Source organism: Capsicum annuum, chromosome 4 (genome assembly GCF_002878395.1).
Source record: "Capsicum annuum cultivar UCD-10X-F1 chromosome 4, UCD10Xv1.1, whole genome shotgun sequence".
Classification (NCBI taxonomy): domain Eukaryota; kingdom Viridiplantae; phylum Streptophyta; class Magnoliopsida; order Solanales; family Solanaceae; genus Capsicum; species Capsicum annuum.
The window spans coordinates 207,350,580-207,373,134 of record NC_061114.1 but is presented as its reverse complement, the minus strand read 5'-3'; the positions used below and the strand labels follow the sequence as shown (position 1 = coordinate 207,373,134).

Sequence of the window (22,555 nt, the reverse complement as noted above, 5' to 3'; positions counted from 1 at the left end):
TCACTCCACTAGATGTAGTCTTAATTGGCAAAAAGTGAGCAGACTTAGTAAGTTGATCTACAAAGTAAGTCGATCTACAATTACCCATACAGAGTCATGGCCTTTAATGGTTCGCGATAGCTCGATTACAAAATCCGTGGTAACTCTTTCTCATTTCTAATTTGCAATCCTGATCTCTTGCAATAATCCTGCTGGTTATTGATGATTTGCTTTAACCTGCTGATAAGTCAAGCAACTAGAGACAAAGTTAGAAATATCTTTCTTCATACCTTCCCACCAGTACAACTGCTTCAGGTTATGATACGTCTTAGTGGAACTAGGGTGAATGATATATCTGGAGTTGTGAGCCTCCTCAAGAATAGCTCATCTTAACCCATCTACAGCTGGTACACATAATCGATTACCCACTTGAAGAATACCATCACAATCAACACTCATTGTCTTATTTGGACCAGCTAGGGCCCTATCTTGATATTTACACAACTGCACATCCTCAAATTGAGTGGCCTTTATGTGCTCTACCAAAAAAGATTTAGCCTTAACACAAGCCAACAACATCCCTGTCTTTCCAACACCAAAATTGAATCCTTTTCCTTTAAGTTTCTGCACATATTTTGATAGACGTCTCTTTCCAAGAGCTATATATGCCAAACTACCCATAGATTTCCTGCTCAAAGCATCAGCCATAACAGTAGCTTTTCCAGGATGATACAACATAGCACAATTATAATCCTTGAGTAGTTCCATCCACCGCCGCCGCCGAAGATTTAGATCTCGCTGTTGAAAAATATACTTCAAGCTCTTATGATCAGTATAAATCTCACAAGTTTCACCGTATAAGTAATGCCTCCAAATCTTAAGAGTAAAAACCACAACGTCCATTTTCAAATCATGGGTAGGATAATTTAGCTCGTGTTTCTTCAACTATCTCAAAGTATAAGTAATAACATGATCATGTTGCATGAGAACACATCCTAATCCAACCCTTGAAGCATTATAGAATACCTTAAATCCTCCCGAACCTGATGGTAAGGCTAAAATTGGTGCAATGGTCAAAAATGTTTTGAGTTTCTGAAAGCTCTGCTCACATTCTTTCGTCCACTGAAAGTTCACATTTTTCTGGGTCATTCTGGTCAATGGAGTTGTAATTTTAGAGAAATTCTACTCAAAATGCCTGTAGTAATTAGCCAAACCTATAATGCTAAAAATCTCCGTAGGTGAAGTAGGTCTAGTCCATTTTTGCACTGCTTGTATCTTTTTAGAATCCACCGTGATACCTTCTCTGGAGACAACATGCCCCAAAAGGGATATTGAGTCAAGCCAAAATTTGCACTTCGAGAACTTAGCATAAAGCTTATGTTCCCGCAATGTCTGTAATACAGTCATTAGATAATTCTCATATTCTTTTTGGCTACAAGAATATATCAGAATATCATCAATAAATACTATCACAAATTTATTCAAAAATGGCCTGAACACCCTATTCATCAAGTCCATAAATACAGCAGGAGCATTGGTTAACCCAAAAGGCATCACAAGGAACTCATAATGCCCATATCGAGTTCTAAATGCTATCTTTCATATATCTTCATCCTTGATTCTAAGCTGATGATAACCCGATCGGAGGTCAATCTTTGAAAAATGAGCAGCTTCTTGTAACTGATCAAACAGGTCCTCTATATGAGGCAACAGATACTTGTTACATATTGTTACCTTGTTTAGCTTCCTGTAGTTAATACACATTCTTAGAGACCCATCTTTCTTTTTTAAAAACAAAACTGGTGCACCCCATGGCGATATACTCGGTCTGATGAAACTCTTATCTAGTAAGTCTTGTAATTGCTATTTGAGCTCCTTCAACTCCTTTGGTGCCATACGATATGAGGGTATTGATATTGGCATAGTGTCAGATACCAAATCAATACCGAAGTCTATCTCTCATCCTGGGGGTAATCCTGGCAACTCCTTAGGAATACATCAGAAAATTCCTTCACCACAGGTAGCTCCTCCAAACTAAGGGCTCCCTCTCTAACATCACTTATCATAGCCTAGAGACCCATGAAACCTTTCTTTAATAGTCATTGGGTCTTCATAAAAGATATAACTTTACTTACCTTTGGAACTTAACTCTCTTCCAATACAAAACTAGATTCGTTGGATATCTAAAATCAAACTATCTTTGCATGATAATCTACGGTAGCATAGAAAGGAGATAACCAATCCATGCCCATCAACACATAAAATTCAATCATATCACATACAATCAGGTCAGCAAGGGTATCCCTACCTCTCACTATAATCTCACAATCATGATACACATACCCAACTAATAAGAAATCTCCCATGGGAGTAGAAATAAGAAAAGGACAATCTAACATCTCAAGCTGTCTATCAAATCTCACAGTAAAGTATGAGGACACATAAGAGTGGGTAGAACTCGGATCAATCAAAGCATATGCATCAAAACAACAAACGAAAAAAATACCTGTAACCACTGCATTCAAGGCCTGAACATCCTGTCTAGTAAGTGCAAAGACTATAGGTTGGCCTCTACCATCATTTCCTGTGCTTGATTTCTAGCAACTCGTTCTCCATTACCTCGAACTCTATTTCCCGTACCTACAGGATTACGAGCAGCCTGACTAGGTGCAGCTACCTGACCAGAACCCTGACTAGCATTTCTCTGAAGCTGAGGGCAATTCCTGATACGATGACCTAACTGTCCACATCAAAGACACTCTTTAATAAAAATACGACATTGTCCCATATGTGATTTGCCACAAGTTTGGCAGGATAGAGTAGTGGCATACATATGGATCGAACTACGATATCCCTAAGATCCTGAAGACCCTTGGGTACCCTGTCTAGAAAGTGGCTTAACTGCAGACTGTGAAATCAAATTTGTCCCTGTTTGATGGACCTGATGCTTTCTCTTATTTTTCGCTCTTCGATTCGCACTTAAGTCACCACTAAAAGATCCACCCATCTTAGCTTTCTTACGAACCTCATAAGTTGCCCGATCCGCACTACCCTTGTCCTCAATCATTCTAGAAAGATTCACTATCTCATAATAGGTCAAGACTTTCATCTGTGGGGCCACTACATTATAAAGAAGAGCAACCAGCCATTTATAAACCTCTAGACTCAAGCTTCTTCTGTGGACACCAAATATGGAGCATATCTAGATAGCTTGCAAAATATAGTATTATATATCAACACATCCATATCTGGAGTTTGAACCAACCTCTTAAACTGAGCTACATATTTTTGTTTCTGACTATCAGGAAGAAAGGTATCCATGAAGAACTTAGGGGTCGTTTGGTAGAGTGTATAAGATCAATGCAAAATATAGTGTATTAACAAAATTTTCATTAATAATGCTTGTATTAGTTATGCATGTATTATTTCTTATACATTGTTTGGTTTGATGTATAAGAAATAATACATCTTACATAATTTCTATAAAAGAAATGTTTGTTTACAAAAATACCCTTCTTTGATTTTGAACACTTTTTTGCAACAATTTGCCATCTCAAATATAATTAGTATTGTTGAACTAGTATATAGAGGTTTTGGATTAATTGCAAGACCTTCATCTTTGCGTATAAAATATTACGCCAATAGATTAACATAGTCGAAACAAAAATAAAATATAAGACGTAAAATTAAGAAATACTCTCAATTTTTTAAAATCTTTTTAAAGACCCTCGAAGCAAAACAAAAATATGTTACAATTGTTTAAATCAATTATTCATTATTGTAGATTAAAATGGTGGGAAAAAATTATGAAATGTTTTGAAAAAATTCACTATTGCAAATTAAAATGGCAGGAAAAGGAATGATGAAAAATTTTGAGAGGGAAATTGAGGGGTATTAAGGTCATTTAATAAGTTAATGCATGTATTAAAGACTTTGCATTACTAATACATAGAAAATGGGTGGTATTAGTAATACACACCTTAATACACAATAGAGTGTATAACTAATGCTTGCATTAGTTATACATAGACTAAAAATTGTACCAAACAAGATATTCCTAATACACATTAATTAATACATGCATTATTTTTGCCAATACACTTTACCAAACGACCCCTTAGTGAACTCGTCCCATGTTAGTGGTGTTTCCCAGCATGCTTTCTTAGCAATAAAGTATCATACCAAATGTTAGCCATGTCCTCCAATTTGTATGATGCAACCTGCCCGACCCTCTCACTAGAACATCCTAACGCCCGCAGTGCCTTGAAAGTACCATCCAAAAAGCTCTGAGGATCAGCTAAACTATCTGAACCTATGAATTTTGGTGACTTCAACTTTAGAAACTCTTGCAAAGATACCTCCTTGTTTCCAAAGTTGTAAGTCTAAACAGGTGCCTAGAAATGTGCAGAATTGCATTGACCACCCATCTCCTGTCTAGTCGGTCGATCGACCAAGCCCTCTATGGCTCTTTGCATGAAAGTAAGTACCTTAGCAGTACTACCCTCTTGAGATGGTGGAGGTGGACTATCATTTCTTTCAGGAGTGGGCTCTCTTGAACTTCTTAGAGTGGCAGTGCGATTCCTTGCGATATCACGACTATCCCTACCTTAGCTCTTTCTATGGGCTCCACCTCTTCCCTTACCAATAGTTGCTCTATGAACCATCTGATTCACCAAACAAGACAGTTAGATTTATCTAATTGATCCTAGATGCCACACATATATAGAAGAATGAGAAAGAAGATCAAGACACATCCTATCACCCTCTCGTAGACTCACGATTATAGAAATGGCCGGCAACATAACCATAATTGAGATTCTATTACTATCGTGTGCTCTATAGTCACAAAATTAACCTGGCTCTGATACCAACTTTGTCATGACCCGAAATAGGATCATGACCGGTGCTAAGGAGTTTAGAACTCCAAAGCAAGCCTCATCAGAATTCTACAAAAAATCGGGTAAAGTTTCCCCTGTTTTTGGGCCTAACAAGAAAATTCCCTGTCTCAATTCAACAATAAAACAACCCAATAGCACAACCACCACACAAACACCAACACAATTCACCATAGATCAACAGAAATTGACCAATACCACCAACTAACAATACGAAAACCATCTCCAAAGATGAGAGAAAATCCAATATTCCACAAATTAAAAATAACGAAAGAATACTCAAAACTCTAAAGACATGACGATGGAGAAAACTAAGATTTTTCAAGAAAAAGAACATAATGAATAAATAAACTATAGCCCACGCGAACAATTGCGGGGCTCACCAGGAATATGCTACTCGGATTCTCTAGCTAATGCGATCCTCACTGTCACCTACGTTCTCTAAAAAATAATAGCGAGGAGTGAGATGCTAGCTCAGTGAGTAATAACACTTAACCATAACCATTTAATTGGGGATAAGTCATAAAACATCATGAAATAATGTTCTTTCAAAAAACAGTAACGATAAACAATATCGTTGTTTCATGTAAGCCAAGTGAACCAACAGTTCAGTAATAAACTTAAAAAGCATCGTATCATATCAAATATTATATATTTGGGAGGTTTCCAAGAATGAATCATATAATTAATGTGGCATTCTTCTTCATCAAGAATAACCCATAACAGTGGACCCCTCATAAAGAAGTCAAATATCATATTAGTAACAGTATGCTAGTTCTACTTTTTCACTAATGACAACTGTAACAATCATCAGTAAATACAAGGTGCACCAGGTTTAACGATCCCGCCGTTAGCTATGGGATTCAAATCAAGGTCTACTCCCATTTATAAATTCTTTGTAAACAATAGGATATTCATATAAAAGCATTTTTCAGAATAGTACATATCATCTAAAGTTCATATCAAATCATGTTACATATAAACTTGAATAAAAACACATATTTCTCATGTAAGTGAAGAATATTCACAGTAATAACATCATATCTCATAACAATTTCAACATCATATCAAGTAAAGTACTTGCCCTACATGCAATTTCAAAGTACTTCGTAACTCATTGTTTCATCAAAAACATGTATAAATATGTAATTTAACAAACACAAATTGTGGAAAGATTACTACTCACAGTACCGTGTCGAAATACCAAACTTTTTATCCCGAATGATTCGTATCACTTTCTTGGATCAAACCTATAACCACATCATATCCATTCTCGAGTTAAATCTCTTATTTTAGACTAATTCATGGTAAAATTAGACTACCCAACCCATAAGGTTTCATCATAAATTTCAATTCATCAAACTTTGTATCCCAAAACAACAACTTATTACCCAAAATTCTTGTCTTTAGTAACTACATTTTATTACCCAAAATAAATTATCAAAACTAAAAATCATGATAAACATATAGGAATGAATTTACCTTAAACACGAATGAATTTTCCAATCAAACCCTCAACTTTTATTTTCTTTTAACTAAAGGAACAATTGATTTTTTTTCTTTTCCCTCTTCGGCGTGATTGGCAGATTAGTTACTGCCTTGGTTGCTCCCTAATTGGTGCTTTGCTAATGGTCAAAATCCCTTTTTATCAATATATATATATATATATATATTATATTTCCCATTCCATTTGAATTTGGGTAGAAAGGCACGCCTTATTTTTCCTTTTCCCCTTTTAAATTGGGCTTTAGCTCAATAGCCCAATTTTTCTATCTTTTTTTTCCTTTTTTAAGGACTATAACTAAAATGATATGGATATTATAGTTTTATAGTCTCTTGTTTTATATAATTTGTATTAACTTTTCAACTAAGTTACATGTTGGTAAAATGGTACAGAAACTTATGAAATGTGATATTTATCTAACTAGTTTACTCTCTAACTGAGTTGGTTCTGTTTTATTTAAGAGATAAAATATCTGACGTTACATGTATATTTGCTTACATGGTTAAGTTTCCCTAACGATTCTAACTATTTATGTGCATGGTTATATGCGCGATGTGTTTTTAAGAATTTTATTTTTCTACGGCATGTCTAATAATTTATTTTTAATTTGATTATATAACAAATTAACCATGTCTTCATTTAATCCCTTAACCGGTATCCTAAATCAAAATAAACTAGAAGGCCCTAACTATGCGGACTGAAAACGTAATTTGAATATAGTTCTTACTGCTGAAGGCTTTAAATTTGTGTTGGTTGAGAAATGTCCTGTTTAGTCGGCTGAACCTACTAATGATAAGATTAAAGCCTACGATATGTGGGTTAAGAATGACGAGATGGAAAGATGCTACATTCTTGCCTCCATGGAAAATGTATTGCAGCATCAACATCAATCCATGACTACTGCTTATGATATGGTTGAATCTCTCAAAGAGATGTTCGGTGAGCAAAATCGTGCTGCAAAGCAAACGACCATGAAATCTCTTTTGACCACAAAAATGGTTGAAGGAACTTTGGTAAGGGAACATGTTCTTAAAATGATGAGTTTGTTGAATGAGCTGGAAATTCTTAGTGCGGTTATTGATAAGGAATCTTAGGTTGAAATGGTCCTACAGACTCTATCGGATAGTTTTCAGCAGTTTTGCTTGAATTATAACATGAATAAGATGGATTTATCTCTTCCAAAACTGTTGAATAAGCTGTAAGCAGTAGAATCTATCATTAACCAACAAACTTCTCCTGCAGCATTGATGGTTGACAAACCTTCGTCTTCGACTTCTAAGCCAAACGACAAAAAGAAAAAGAAGAAGTCCTGTAAGGTTTCAAGTGCTAATGGTCGTGTATTTAAACCTAAGGGCAAGTGCTATCATTGCAAGCAACCTGGTTATTACAAAAAATAGTGTCTCGGCTACATAGCAAAGATGCAGAAATAAGGTAAATCTTTTTCATATGTCGTTGAAACATTTTTAGTGATTGTTTCTACCCAATTTTGGGCTATATATTTGGGAGCCACTAATCATATCTGCACATCTTTGCTGGGGTTTCAGGAAACACGACGCCTAAGTGAAAATGAATTGAATGTGTTTCCAGCAAATGGGGAACAAACACCAGCCTTAGCTATAGAAAATATTTCTATTTCGTTTTATAGTTTTAGAGTTTTAAGCTTGAATAATATTCTTTGCGTACCTTCTATACAGAGGAATTTACTTTTAATTTCAAGAATAATGGATGCTGGTTATAGTTTATTTTGCTAATAATTGTGCAATTATTAAGTTTAATAAGTATTTTATTATTTCTGCTCCTAAAATACATGATTTGTTTGTATTTGGTGTTTCCCATGATATGCTGCAAAAATAGAACTTAATAATGTTGATCAATCACATAAAACCAAACATATTCCGAAATTGAGTGAAACATACTTATGGCACTTACGTCTAGGTCATATTAAATTAAATGGGATCTCATGATTGGTTTCTGATAGATATTTGAGTTCATTGAAAATGGAGGCACATCCAGCTTGTGACTCCTGTTTAGAAGGTAAAATGACCAAGAGACATTTTTCTTCTAAAGAAAATAGAGCCGATAATAGTTTAGAATTAATTCATACTGATTTGTGTGGTCCTATAAATATACAAGAAAGAGGTGGTTTTGAGTATTTTATGACTTTCACAGATGATTACTCAAAATATAAATACATTTATTTGTCGCGCCATAAATCTGAATGCTTTGAAAAATTCAAAGAATTCAAGATGGAAACAGAAAAGCGACATAACAAACATATCCATACATTACGATCTGATCATGGTGGTGAATACCTTTCTTCGGAATTCATTAAATGCTTATCAGAATCAGGAATTATATCTCAATATTCTGCTCGGGGAAAACCACAACAAAATGGTGTGGCAGAACGACGAAATCAAACTCTTTGGAAATGGTTAGATCAATGTTAAGTTATTCAGATTTTTCTTTTTCTTTTTGGGTTTATGCGTTAGAAACTGCAAATTATATTCTGAACTTGGTTCCTTCGAAATCAGTACCTTTAAGCCCATTTAAATTGTGGAGTTGGCCCAAGTCTAGTCTATAGCATATTCGGGTTTGGGGTTGTCCAGCACATGTGCTAAAAGAAAAAACTGACAAATTGAAATCTAGGACATAAATGTGCATTTTTATTGGATATCCAAAAGGAATGAGATGGAATTTATTTTATTGTCCTAAGGAACAAAAGGTAATTGTTTCGACAACTTTCAGATTTCTTGAAGAGGATTATTTAATGAACCACGTTCCTAGAAGTAAAATTATTTTATGAGAACTGAGCAATAGAATAATGAATTATGAACTACAAGAACAAATTCCAAAAACCATTATTGACATACCACTGCATCCACGTAGTGGGAGAAATGTCAATAGGCAAGAGGTTGCACAAAATAAAACACTTGACATTACACTACCTCAAAGTAGTGGGAGTAACGTCGAGCAGCCTGTAATTGTGGAGGAAAATGTTCAGGATAATGTCGAGGAACCTATCACAGTATAGGAAGACCTTGAGGGTGTTCAAAATTTAGTTCCGTACGTAGCAGATCCTGTAGTGACTAGTCATCGTAGTGGGAGAATTATTAGAAAACCTTTACAGTTCGCTCTCTTAGGAGAATTTTATGATAGAATCCTTGAGGAGCCCAATATAAAACCTCTTAATACGCCGAATCACTACATGATAAAGATGTTAAAAATGGATTGTTGCTATAAAATCTGAAATGGAGTCTATGTATTCCAATCAAGTTTGAAAACTTATAGAACCACGTATGGGAGTCAAACCCATTGACTGTAGATAGATCTATAAGTAAAATAGAGGTGTGAATGGAAAAGTGCAAACTTTTAAGGCTAGGCTTTTTATGAAAGGGTTTTCTCAAAAAGAAGGAACTGATTATGTGAAAACTTTTTCGCCAGTAGCTATGCTTAAATCCATTAAGATTCTTTTATCCATTAATGCTCATTGTGATTATTAGATTTGGAAAATGGATGTCAAGACGGCTTTACTAAATGGAAGTCTTGACGGGTGCATTTATATAGCACAACCAGGAGATTTCATGGAAAGTGGTAATGAACATAAGTTTTATAAACTTAAGAAATCCATTTATGATTTGAGACAAGCATCTAGAGCATGGAATAATTGTTTTGATAATTCAATTAAAACTTTTGGTTTTGATCAATGTGAAAATGAGTCATGTGTCCATAAAAATGGGATGGAGACAGAGTAGCATTTTTTATTCTGTACGTAGATGGCATTTTGCTCATAGAAAATAATGTGAGCATGTTGAATTCTATTAAGGAGTGACTATCCTTGCGTTTTGATATAAAAGACTTGGGAGAAGCGACTCATATCAGTGGGATCAAGCTTATGCGAGATCGCAAACAAAGGATATTAGGCTTATCTCAAACACTTTATATTGATACTATTCTTGTTAGATTTAGCATGCAAAATTCTAAAAAGGGATTCCTTCTTTTTAGGCATGGAATTACTTTATCAAAAGATCAGTCGCCCAAAACGATCGATAAGATAAAGAGAATGAAGGTGGTCCCTTATGCTTCTGCTGTAGGGAGCCTCATGTATGCTATGTTGTGCACTACACCAGATATCTTCTTTGTTGTTGGCATGGTTAGCAAATTTTAGTCTAATCCTGGGCAAGAACATTGGACTGCGGTTAAGCATATAATCAAGTACCTTAAAAGGACTAGGGATTACATGCTTATTTTTAACTCTGGGAATCTTGTACTTGTTGGGTATACTAATTCATATTTTTAGTCGGATAAAGATTCTAGAAAATCTAACTCAGGATATGTGTTTACTTTAGATGGTGGAGCCATTCTTTGGAGTAGTATCAAGCAATCATGCGTTGCTTATTCCACCATGGAAGCTAAATATATAGTTGCCTCTGAGGTAGATAAAGAGGCTGTTTGGCTCAGTAACTCTCTGAAAGAGCTTGGAGTTGTTCCTTTAGTGCAAACTCCACTACCACTTTACTATGACAATAGTGGTATAGTTGCAAACTCGAAGAACCACGAAGCCATAAAAAAATTAAGCATATTGAGAGAAAATATCACTTGATTTAAGATATAACTCAAAGGGGGGATGTGAGAGTTTTGAAGATTGAGTCGAAGAACAATTTGACGGACCCATTTACAAAGGGCTTAACCCAGAATGTTTTTGATAAGCATGTGGAAGAAATGGATGTTAAAATTGTGCATTCATGGTTATAAGTCTAAGTGGGAGATTGTTAGGATATACTATTAACCATGTAATTTGTGTTATAATATTATATTTTCATCCCATGTAAAGACAATTTATTATATTAATAAAATCTTTATTTGAATAGATCATTGCATTAACATGTGTGTCCTTTACTTATATAGTAGACAATTTTGTGTATGAAGTATTTTAACTCATGCATGGAAGATTAAAATTGTCGGTTCTTATAAGTAATAAATTAATGTTTACAATCAAAGATGAGGTAGGACAAACATCTTGATGACTGTAGCACAAGATTAAATATAATTTGATCTTAATTATGAGAGTGGTAATATTCTAACTTCTTGTGCTAGTACATTTCGTATGTATTGAACGGGCCAATTAGAGATATTTGTTTATGTTCTGAATATTAATAAACGATTTCTCTAGATGATTACATGTAATTATACTCTTAATCTTGATATAATTATTATGATCTAAGTGATTTGATTTGTCATTTTAATCTATTAAAAGGTGAGATTCTTTTATGAGTCAATATATTCCTAATAGGTTGGATGATGACAAATTATTTAGTAAAATATTAATTAGTTGATAGAACCACATCTCAGACTTGAGATAGAAGACACCCTTTTATGGTTGCTTATAAGTTTTCACGTGAAAACACTGCAGGTGAATTGTGTATCTGTCATGTGAAATAAGTTAAGCATTATAAAGAAAAGATTAAATTAATCAATGAGTTAAATTTTTCAGAGAATTTAATTTAATTGATTGGTGTTGGTAATTCTAACATGGGGAGTTAAATAAGATGTAATGAAGATTTCAAAATTAAACGGATGAGTGAAATTATAGATTTTTAGTGGAATAATTTGTAATTTATTATGATATGATAATTGTTTCATTATCAAATTAATATCATAGTTGGAAGCCCCAGTTAATAAATCTACGGTCCCTACTAGGCCTGATTAACTAATTAATTTTGAAAAGAAAAAGGATTATTTTTAGAATAAATAATATTACTGACCTTTCATATAAAGGGTCTTTAATATCAATAAACATGGTTTTGAATACCAATTAAAGTGCTGGAAACGTTTTTCCCTTAATAGGGCTAATTAAGGCAAAAATATTTTGCCAATTATGGTGTCATTAAGACAGAAATAATGGTAGAAAACATTTATTTTTTCCTTTTCCCTCTTCAATGAAAGATTGGGATAAATAAGGGTGTCTCTTTCAGCAAAATATAATAATCCCTTTCCAGTAAAAAATAACTTACTTGCCCACACAAGTGTTGATTAAAAGAGTTAATCAGGAAGTAGTAGAAGGCAACAGAACTGGCAAACAAGGTGTTGAACGGACTGTGTGAAAGTTTCAAGAGGTACGTTTTCTGATTTTTCGTTTTGATTGCGTTATCTAGATTATATGTAAGTTATATTGATTATGGTAAATTGTTATTCCGTTGTGCATGTTCTAACATGTTATACATCAGGGTACTGTTGTTTATTGTTTAAATCATTTTGCTTCTCTTGAATTTTAACAATAGTTTGTGCACTCACACATGAACATGACTTGGTGAACTGTGCTTCGTAATTTTATTTTAATTTCTGTGTTGGTTAGTGTGCCGAGTTATTTTTGATGGTTATGTGGGATGTACACTACTGATGTGAGTTGTGAGTTCTGTTATGGGTTGTGAGTTGAAATTCTTGGTGCCCGAAGTATGTAACCTGTGCATGTACATGGGATGTGGTGAATGTTTGTGTTTGATATTATTAAACCTGTAATATAATGAGGTGTTTATTAATCTTACTAGACTTGAAAGCTGTGGAAACTAGTCTGTGATTGAGATTCAAAAGTAACAAGGCACTTGGCTCAAGCAATACATGTCTTTCTTTGTTGAATGGTTAATGCTTTACGTACAACATGTCAGTTTTACTTAATTAGGTATTTCTTTAATGGCTTTGAAATTTAAGAATCATTTGGAAATTATGGAGTGATTCTTTCTTATTGAAAGATGATTTCTTCAGTCATACTGAGTCAGACTCGACCGACACAGGTACATCAAGGCAAATGGAGGATTCACATAACGTAGATTGTGGAACACACTAAGTTTCTTAAGAATTGCTTTTTTTCTTTCCTCTTCAAAAGTTGTCCAAATTTAAATGATTCTTGTGTTTCCTTATTCATTGTTAATGTTAATTAGAGATCCCTTGGTGAAAATTTGCAAGAAAAGAGTAAGTATAGTTTCTGGTTTGTTGATTATTATAGAGGACAGACTATCTCCTCTTTTTTTTCTTGAAATAACAACCATTGATAGAAACATTAAACTGAAGCTGCTATTTGTTAAGATGACTATAAAACAATAATAACCCTTGGTGATTCTTATATTTGCATTTTTAAATAATGTATCATTTATAGTTCCCTCATACAAGAACAGGGTGAACCAAGGGACTCTTATTTTAAGTTGGACAGGATAGATTCATAGATACACATATATCCTTGATTTGATTGAGTTCTGTTTGATCTTTTCCAACTTTTTTTTTGTTGTTGTATAGTTTGTAGCTCAACTTTAATTTTATTTTTTTTATTGTTGTAGGTGATCATGACATAGAAGATGGTGTGAATGAAATTGATGAACTAGACCTAACCTAAGAGATCGATCACATTGGCTTCATGTCACACTAGCTCTTGGAAAAATTTATGTATGTTTTGATTGAGATCGATCACATTTGATCGAGTATATGTAGTTTCAAACATCTTTTATTTTTAAACATTCAAAACTTGTGTATGTTTTGATTTTTTTGAAAGGTCAAAATATATTTGGTTTCTTATTGGTTGACATTTTGGGAACTAATAGTTACTAGTACTCTTGATGATTAATATATATGTACATTTTGTGTTATGGTAGCTATATAAAATCATTGGAATAGCATAAAATAGTATTGTTGAATAGTTAAATAATAATTATTCCTATAGCCAGAATTAACTATTGCCATAACTCATGTTTAACTGTCGCAATAGCTTACAAAATAACCGTCCAATAAAGCTTTTAGGATGGTTTATAACTATCACAATAGGTAGTCGTCCCAATATAAATCAAACCATCGCAATAGCTTAAAAACCATCGCAATATATATTAAACCGTCACAATAAGTTTGTAGGGACGGTTGAAAACCGTCCCAACATATAATAAACTGTCGCAATATTAGATATATAAGGACGGTTTAAAGCCTTTTCGATAGCCTCATAATTGTCGCCTCATCATATTTATAACCATCGCTATAGTAGATAGATAGGAACGATTTGGAACTGTCCCAACACCATGACCACCGTTTTCATATGTTCAATGTAAAAAACCGTTGCTAAAGATCGAGATTTAGCGATGATTTTTCTAACCGTCGTCGGTGATCTAATATAACACCTTCAGTTATTTCGGTTCTCTAACCATCGCTATATGTCTATTGGAATGGTTATGGTGACTATGAAGACGATATGAGAACTGTCACCATAGCCCATTGTTTTAGTAGTGCCTACTTCTGCTTATATGATTGAGTTTATTCTTTTATGACATGTTAGATTAAGACATGTTAATATTGAGTGTACAAAGAATATGCAATCACTTGACTTAATCTCTAGTTTAAATTCAAATAATTTTGATGAACATGAACGAGTGTTGAATTAAAACTACTAAAAAGTCATGTTTTTTAGTGAATAAAGAATCTACATTAATAGCTCTGATTCACAATGACTTGAGTGGTTTTAAATAAACTAAAATCAGAGGTGGAAAAGGGTATTATATGACTTTTATTGATGATTTTTTAGATTCATTAAGTTAAATCTACTTAGAAATAAAGATGACCCATTTGATGCTCTTATTTCTTGTAAAATTGAAGTTGAAAATCAAGTTAGTAGAAAAATCAAAATAATAAAATCTTATAGAAATGGCGAATACTTGTGCTTGAATTATTTTTGTGAAAAAGAAAAAATTATTCATGAAGTAACTCTGTCGTATTTTTCTGAATAGAATGGTGTAGCTGGAAGAAAAATAGAACATTGAAAGTAACGATGAACTCTATGTTAATTGGTTTTAATGTACCTGATAATTTGTGGCATGGAGTTATTTTATTTGCATGTTATTCGCAAAATAGAATTCTTCATAAAAGAACTGGCAAAACTCATTGTGAATCGTGAAAAGTTAATCAACCTAATTTGAAATATCTAAAAGTTTAGGTTTGTCTGTTCTTTTACCCGAATCTAAAAAAAAAAGAAAAATAGGTTCTAAAACTGTTGATTGCATTGTGCTCCACTCAACTGATCGAAAAGGTCTGATATTTAATATTACTGCGATGGACTAGATTCCGTTCTAGACTTACCAATCTTGGCTAGCTTGTTTTTCTTACGCTAAGTTGCACCGAAAGTACAGTGAAGGTTGATTGAAGATGATGTTTTGCAGCGTCCAGAATCAATCTTGAAGTGAATGAATTTTTCATTGATCAATTTATTCAGGTACATAAATAAATATGCTTATGGGATATGCTGAACATAATGTTGTATAAATATTTCTTATTTTGAAACGTGATGTACTTAATAGTAATATTATAATTGAGACAGAATGTTGAATTTTTTGAACATATTTTTTTACTATGTGATAAAAATTATCATGCACCTCTTGAAAAGTAAATGATTCTATCGCTAATATTGAGAAATTGAGAAGGAGTAAAAGAATTAAAAAGAAATATTTTTCTTATAAAAATGATTTTCAAATATTTCTTGTTGGTAATAAATCAGTAAATTATTTTGTAGCTATATCTTCTTTTGATGCTAAATTTTAAAAAGAGCAACAAAAATTGAAATTGCTTTTATCATATAAAATAGTATTAGGGTTTAAACTTATTTATCTCCTGATAAAAAATCTGTAGATTGTAAGTAGATTTAAAAAAAAAAAAACTTAATCCGAATGAATTTATATATATATATAAATATAAAGCTTGATTAGTAGCTAAAAAAATTTATCAAAAATAAAACATTTATCATAAATGTATTTACATTATAGTGAATGTCTATCAAGAATATAGATAAGATCTATCAAGATCTAGTTGATATCTACTAGGATATGAAATGTCTATCTTTTAGAGAGAAACTAGAAGTATCTTTCCCTATAGATAGAGGAGTTTTGTTCATTGTATCCTCAATCTTATGATTTCTCATCCCTCAAGAGAAATAAATAATTAATCTCTCTTCTCTCTCTCCTCTATTCTTCTTCTTTACTTTATATTTCATAATAAGTTTTCAACACGAGACTCTGCCAAACAAGGTGAGATTATTTGTCTTCTGCTACTAATCATATAATTATTATTGGATTTGAGAAAAAATAATTGGTTTGGAATCACTTATGCTTTAAATTTGTTCATGAAGAACAATATTGTTAAAAGATATGATGATGAATTTAAGTTTCATCTCATTAAGAGGGTAACACATTGAGTTAAAAGTTCCAATGCAACATGATGATAAGATATTGGGTTCAAGTCCCATCGATTTATGCCTAAGGCGTCTTTATATGGATAAGACATTGAGTTTGAATCTCAATGCACCATATCGATGATATTAAGTTGGCTAAGGCAAAATAATATGTATTTTATGAAAAGTCATAAAACTTGTCTAATTGAATATGTTTCATTCCCTGAAGTAAATGCGGTAATAATGTTTAATATGTCTGCAAGAAGACAAGTGATTAAACGTATGAATATAAGCGTGGAGGGACGATATAATAATAATTATCAAAAGTGATAATATTTTCACATGCTTATTATGAGTATAAGATATGTTGGAGAAAAATTATTTACATTATATGTATGCCTCGATTTGCTCCTGAAGTAGCAATATCATGAAAGAGGTTATAAGCTATCAGAATTTGATAGGCTTAAGGCACGATTATATTATACTCCTGGGGAATGAGAAACTTATTAATGCAAACGTGCACTTGATTGTGATAATATCACAACTCACCTCTGAAAGAGGCAAAATAACTTAGAAGGATTATTTTGAAATTTACTTCTAAACTAGTAAATTTAAAATTCATTCATGTAATAGTAAATCTGAAATTTACTAAAGAAAAAAATACATGTAATGGTAAACTTGAAGTTTACAAGAATAAAAGTTCATAAATTGACATGATCAATTGTGATATCTCGAAGATGTGCATATTGAGTATTGGACATTTAATGAAGAACTAGAAGATTCTTCAAAAATTATCTATGTTGCCTGTTCTCATGATAAGTTGGTTGGACCAACTAATGTTGAGATTTGATCTCTCAAATCTGAAAAGTATAAAAGGTGAATAAAGGTCTGTTCACCTATCATGTGATACGTTTTGAAAAGATGCATCAATAAGATAATCACATGTACGTTTATCATCAACCTACAGTTTGACATCCATAAAGTTGTTTGCTTGATAAAATTAGTTAAGAGCGTAACTTTCAGATTGTGTAATCAGGACAATTCATCTTGGGCCTTCGATAAATATCTAAATCATTGTTAATGAGAACAAAGCTTCATGTATTGGTCTGAACTATGATATATTGCATATTACATACAATAGCACTTGTATGCATTAGAACAATAAATTATAATTATTTTTTTCCCTCTCAATTGGTTCAAGGTCAGGAACTAACTATTCCATCTCATAGTTGATATGCGGTATATAATTAATAAATATATCATAATGCACAAAGATGGATTCCTCAAGGAAGATGGATGATGTATGTTAGTTTTCCTAACATAAGGGGAAGATTATAAGCAAATATGAAATATGTTAGGAATTATCATCAGAACCTCATTCAAAAGATAATTCAAGTCAAATGTTGAAAGTATCTCATATTTAAGTTGCAAGTGCTTCAATTTTGTGTCCTAAAGGACATAGTTTATGCATGCGTGAAGCATGGTAGACCAATCTATTTCAAATGAAATAATCCTTGAAAAATAAGGAGCAAATAATCATAATAAGAAGGCAATATGCTCTTGAAGAGCCTACGGCATAACACTTCATGAAACCTTATGAGAGGTTTAGGTACCTGAAAATAATAAAGTGATGAGATCTTAAAATGTTATGTTGCATTATAAACCTATACGAAATGATATACCATCAATATCTTTGATACAATATTGGCATAATGTTGTCAGAGATTACGAGGATCCGAATTATACGTTTATTTAAGAATGGTGTAAAAACATTTATAAAGTGACATTACAGGATGCAAATTGGTAAGTGTAAAACTTATTTGATTTGTAGTCCAGACACTTGAAGATGTCATACTTGACATGTTGGATATTGTCACTTGACAATAATCTATATGAAAATCCCTAACGGATTCAAAATGCCTGAAACATATAAAGTTTATGGAAAACTTTTTATTATACTTATAAGAGACAATTTGATGATTTGGGTATCATTGGAACTCTTGGAGAGTTTTCAAAAGCAATAAAATATTTGCTTAAATGAGAAACATACAGAATCGAATAAGGATCCATTCTGACCTCAAGAAAAGAATGAGGAACTCCTTGGTTATGAAGTACCATATCTTAATGCAACTAATGCACCAATGTATCTTACAAATACTACAAGGCATGATATAGCCTTTCGGTTATTTTATTATCAAGGTATATTTCGTCGCCTACTAGGAGACATCAAAATGGGATCAAATACATAATCTTATTTTATTCTAAAGATTGCAGTCTCGATCTTGTTAATTATGCTGATGTTGGGTATTTATTTAGCCCGCATAAATCTCAGTCTCAAACATGCAATGTGTTCACATGTGGTGATACTGTCATATCTTAGAGATATACAAAGAAGTCTATCTAGACACTTCATCGAACTATGCTGAGATAATAGTTATTTATGAAGCAATCCAAAAATATGTGTGGTTGAGGTCCATGATACATCTCATTTGAGAAAAATGTGGTTTGAAATGTGACAAAGTACCTATGATTTTATAAGAAGATAATGCAACATGCATAACATAACTTAAAGAAGGATTCATAAAAGGATATTGAACGAAGTATATTTCGCCAAAACTTTTCTATACACATGAGCTACAAAAGAATAATGATATTAATGTGCAACTGATTCGTTCAAGTGGCAATGTGGCTGATCTATTCACAAGTCTCTTTCAACTGCAACTTTCAAGAAGATAGTGCACAAGATTAGGATGCAAAGTTCATGGATGTTCTCGGGGGAGCAAATATGCGTTGTACTCTTTTTTTTCTTTCAAGATTTTGTCCAACTGAGTTTTCTTTGTAAGGTTTTTAATGAGGCAGCCGAAATGCGTATTATTAGAGATGTGTACTCTTTTTTCTTCACTAGATTTTTTTTCACTGAATTTTTTCTAGTAAGGCTTTAACGAGGCACACTATCTATCAATTAGATATTAAGGAAGTGTTATAAATGTATTTACATTATAGTGAATGTACATCAAGAATATAGATAAGATATATCAAGATCTAGTTGATATCTACTAGGATATGAAATATCTATCTTTTACAGAGAAACTAAAAGTATTTTCCCCTATAAATAGAAGAGTCGTATTGATTATATCCTCAATCTTATGATCTCTCATCTCTCAAGAGAAATAAAGAATTACTCTTTCTTCTCTCTCTACTTTATTCTTCTTCTTTACTTTATATTTCATAACAATATTGATTATTTTGATATATTGCAGGGGTAATAAAAATTTCTTCTATTCAAATGTTAATTATTTTGACATTAATTCGTATATTTTTATTTAGATATAAAAATAACTTTTTAAAATGATGATTTAAGAAAAGAAATTTATATGATTCAATAAAAAAATATAGAGTTTTTTCGTAAATTAATTAAAATCTCATTGTGGCCTTGAATAAATTTTTAAATAGTTGCATTAAAAAATTAATCAAATCTTAATAAAAGATGATTTTCCTTCAATTATAATGGATAAATATATTTATCCTAACACAGTAGATAATAATTATGTGATAATTTGCTTATATATTGATGACATGCTTATATTTCATACAAATTTAAATATTATGCAAAATGCTAAATTATTTCTGTCTACTAACTTTGATATGAAAGATAGGGTGAAGTAACTATGATATTGAGTGTTAAAGAGTGATGATGGCATAATATTGTCACAAAAATATTATGTTGAAAGAAGATGTTTGAACTTTTGAAAGATAAACTCATGCAGTCATTTCTTATGATGCTATTCTATATTAAAAATGAATACTAATTATTCAGTTGCTCAATCTAAAGATACACCTAAAGATGCAAATATTATTGAAAATCGGATGCATTTGTTGAATATTACTTAAGTCTGTCAAACGGGTCGGGTCACCCGGCCCGAATTGGCCCATTTAATGAAATCAGCCCAGTTTGATCTGGCCCGGTAAGCCCAAGGGCTTTAGAGTACCAGGTTCCGGGCATTTTTTTTGTTTTGGACCCGGTTAACCCGGCTCGGACCCAATCCGATTGGGGCTCACTGGTTAACGGCCCAGTTTTAATTTTTTTTTTTTTTAAATTATTGGATTTTGGGCTAAACTAGTCGTTGGTCCAACGGCTATATAGCCATTTTTGGGTTCAAACGGCTTGTTTGAGCCTATTAATTAAAAAAAAGTACTTTTAAAATTATTTTTTAATCCCAAAAAGTTTTCTATAAATACTCTACACCTTGAAATCATTTTTCACACAATTTTTAGTTATCTCAAATCTCAATTATCAATTCTCAAATATTCTATAAATTTAATTTCCTAAAGTGCTCACTTTAATTTTTTAATTTTGCAATTACAAAGTACGAGTGAAAGTTTCTAAAGTCGCAACCTTCGAAAATTTCAAAATTTGGTATTATCGTTTCATCTCTTACGTTTAATTTTATTTAGTGTATTAATTGTTGAATATTTAATTTTATTATATTTGTGTATTTTGAATTTTTTTTAGTTTAATTCATACTATGGATAAATTAAGAAACCTCGCTACTAAAGGTGTTAAAAAAAATTTCGAAAGCGGTAGAGGTAGTTCAAGTAGTAGATATACCCGTGTGCCTCCGACACCGCTTAGTCAACCTTTTGAGGAAGAAGTAGGTATACCTTTAGGTGTAGGTGCTCACGATATGGCTTATGTAGAAGCTTAGAAAAATTATGGTATAGAAGAAGAAAATGAGGTAGATGCGGTTAATTTAGACGAATATTGGTGAAACACCCGCAGTAGGAAATGCTAACGTTAGATCTAAATCGGTTAATCTCCCTTCCCTTCCTCCCCGTGCCTCAAGAGCTCGTAAAACGACTAGTATTTCATGCTAATTTTTTGAACGTATATCAGATACTGAGGTGCACTGCAATATTTGTCAACAAATATATAAGCATAAAAGCGGAGGCAAGCAGGAAGGTACGGGTACGTTAATGAGACATATAGGTGATGCTTATGAAAGAGAGTTAAATATTGCACGAGGTTGGTGGGGATGTTGGTGGGCCAATGCAAACTAGAATAGACCCAGCAACCGATCAGGTAACGAAGAAGTATAATAAATTGAGGGACCGAGAAGAAATAGCTAAAATGGTAGTTGTGGGTTGTTTGCCTTTTAGTTTTCCTTCTTCTGATACCTTTATTCAATATATTCAAGCAATTTATAATCCTATGTCTAATGGTGTTCCTAGAAGTACTTGTCAATCTGATATTTTTAAACTTCATTCACAATATTGTTTTTATTTATCAATATTGTTAAAAAAATATTCAATGCAGATTATCCCTAACTTCTGATCTTGGTCGTGCTGTAAATAAAAATGATTATTTAACAGTTACTTGTCACTGGATTGATAGTAATTTTGTGATGCAAAAACGTATTGTTGCTTTTTTATATGATAAAGATCGTAAACATACTGGAGATTTTATTGTTGATTCTATTGTTAAAGTTGTCGGATTTTATTGTATCGAAAATAAAATCTAATGTATTACTTTTGATAATGTTTCTAACAACAAGACTGCTATAAAAAATTAAAATCTAAGCTATCTCCGTTGCCTAAATTTTTCATATTAAGTGTGCATGTCATATATATAATTTAATTGTAAAGATGGTCTTGAGTTTTTTTTACTTTTATATTGAAAAAATCCGTCTTACTGTTGTTTTATTCAAGGAAATAATTGAAGAAAAAAATTAGAGAATTTAAAGTTAAATGTGAAGAAAATGGACTTGCACTGATATTGATGCCTGAAGAAATTGGTATTAGATGGAATTCTACATATGATTTTTTAAAAACTTGTTATAAATATAGAGTTCCTATTGCACTAGCTTTTAATCAACATTGCGGTTCATTTGCTGATTCTGCTGATTGCATGCTACATGATTCTGATTGGGTTGTAATTAATAATCTTGTTAAGTTTTTAGAAAAATTTTATGTAGCTACGGTTGAATTTTT

General features: G+C 32.4%; 1 pseudogene; it reads left to right on the top strand.

Annotated features, from left to right (window-relative positions):
- Positions 1-7,007: 7,007 nt before the first annotated feature.
- Positions 7,008-7,775, top strand: LOC124898060 (annotated as a pseudogene).
- The last annotated feature ends 14,780 nt before the right edge of the window (positions 7,776-22,555 follow it).